This window comes from Grammomys surdaster, unplaced genomic scaffold, assembly GCF_004785775.1.
Source record: "Grammomys surdaster isolate TR1022 unplaced genomic scaffold, NIH_TR_1.0 371, whole genome shotgun sequence".
NCBI classification, from domain to species: Eukaryota; Metazoa; Chordata; class Mammalia; order Rodentia; family Muridae; genus Grammomys; species Grammomys surdaster.
In genome coordinates, this window is record NW_021604790.1 from 2,239,669 (window position 1) to 2,242,239 (window position 2,571).

The following is a 2,571-nucleotide window of genomic DNA, read 5'->3' on the forward strand; positions in this document are numbered from 1 at the left end:
GGCTGGCGATCAGTTGGTAGAATGACTGCCTAGCAGGCACAAGACCCTGAGTTCAAACCCCAGGACCACATAAATTAGGTATGGCTGCACAAGCCTGTAATCCTGGCCCTTGGAGACATAGGGGAAGGAGATCAGAGGGTCAAAGGTTATTCTCCCATACATGGTGAGTTCAAAGCCATGTACAAACCCAAGATATATGAGACCCTGAATTAAAAAAAAAAATCCATCTCCAATGGAGATGCTGCTGTCCTGATCCCCACAGCTGTTTCACTTTCTCTTAGCACTATCAGGATGAAAAGCAGTAGGGATGGGGCCGCTGAAGAGACAGCTCAGTGGTTAAGACCACTTGTTGCTCTTGCAGAGACTTTGGTTCCCAGAATCACATTAGGCAGGTAAAAACTAGCCGTTACCGCAGGTCCAGAAGATCCAATGATCTCCCCTGGCCTCTAAGTGCCCCTGTATGGAACACCATATGGGTTCTGTGTTCTGGGTGTCCAAATTCAGCTCCACCTCACACTTGAACAGCATGCACTTCAGCCATCTCTAAAGCCCCAGTTTTCTTTACGGTAAGGACACTAAATATTAAGAGTTTGTCAGCTGGGCAGTGGTGGTACATGCCTTTAATCTCAGCACTTGGGAGGCAGAGACAAGCAGACTTGAGTTCCAGGCAAGCCTGGTATACAGAGCAAGTTCCAGGACAGCCAGGGCTGTAAAACAGTAAAACCCAATCTTGAAAAATAGCAAAACAAAATGAAGGTGTGTTGTCCTGTAGGCCTTGTCTCCAGCATTTAGAAAGCAGGGGCAGGGATATCCGGAGTTCAAGGTCAGCCTGGTCCATATGAGAACCTGTCTCATAAAATAAGACAGCTCTCTTCTTCCAACTTCACATGGGTTTCAAAAAACAAACTCAGGTTGTCTGATTCTACAAAGTTAATCTCTGACCTCTACGCTCATGTTGTTACATGTGTGCTGTAGTACTTATACCCACACACATGCATCATGCACACACACAATAATAAAGCAAAATAATACTTAAAATGCTTATCAAAATTGGAAATTATATATATTGTTTGTTTTGTTTTTTGAGACAGGGTTTCTCTGTGTAGCCCTGGCTGTCCTGGAACTCACTCTGTAGACCAGGCTGACCTCGAACTCAGAAATCCACCTGCCTCTGCCTCCCAAGTGCTGGGATTAAAGGTGTGCACCACCACTGCCCGGCCAAATTCAGCTTTTTAACTTTTGTTTTGAAGTAGCATTTCACTATAAATATGAAGCCCAGAATGACTTCAGACTCATGATCTTCCTGCCTCAGCCGGCTGAGACTGCAGTTGTATGTCACCATGCAGTGTTTAAAACCTTTCATGTTGTTCAACAGGTAGTCATGAGCCACCATGAGAATGCTGGGAATTCAACCAGGGTCCACTGGAAGAGTAGCCAGTGCTTTTAATTGCTGAGCCATGTCTCCAGCTCTTCAGCTAGGTTACAATAGGCAGTTTAAAACATATTTGGAGCTGGGGTAAAGCTCATCCTAGCATACATGAGACCCTGAGTTCAATCTTCTGCTGCTTAACAAACAATTTTACAGAGAAAGATATAAAACTCCGTATTTAGAAAAACAAACTCAGGCAGGGGCTACAAAGATGGCTCAGTGATTAAGATCACTGGTTGATCTTCTAGAAGGCCCAGGCTTCCTACCACCCACATGGTGGCTCACAACCATCCAGAATTCCATTTCCAAGGAAATCCAACACCCAACTGGCCTCTGTGAATACCAGGCACACACATGGTGCACAGGCATACATGCAGGCAAAAACAACCATACACATAAAAGAAAAAAAGAAAAACAAAAACAAAAACGAACAAATCCAGAACTGGAAAGTTGGCTCAGTGGTTAAGAGCGGTTTCTACAAAGGACCTGGGTTTCTGATTCCTAGCCCCACGTGGAGGGTCACCACCTCCTCAAGCACCAGCACATGCAGCCAAAGCACTCATACACATGAAATAATAAATCTAAAAAAGCCAAAAAGAATTCAAACTCTGCCTTACGCAAGCTGGAAATAACTTGCATCCTAGCTACTTCTGGAGGAAAGTCTGGGCGAGCTTTGTTAACCCTGTCAGTCCAGGGACAGTGATACATCCTAGAAGCTGGGGACTCATTTAAGAACAAGGGAAGGGGGCTGGAGAGACGGCTCAGTGGTTAAGAGCAAGCGCACTCCCAGCATCCACATGGCTCACAACCACCTGGAACTGCAGTTCCAGGGGACCCGATGCCCTCTTCTGGCCTCCAGGAGCACGAAGTGTGCATGTAGTATAGACATCTATGTAGACAAAATAAATACTCATGCACACAAAAAAAGTAATTTAAAGGGGACTGGAGAGATGGCTCAGCGGTTAAGAGCACTGACTGCTCTTCCAGAGGTCCTGAGTTCAAATCCCAGCAACCACATGGTGGCTCACAACCATCCGTAATGAGATTGGATGCCCTATTCTGGTGTGTCCGAAGACAGCGACAGTATACTCATAAATAAAATAAATAAATCTTTAAAAAAAAAAAGTAATTTAAAGAGAGAA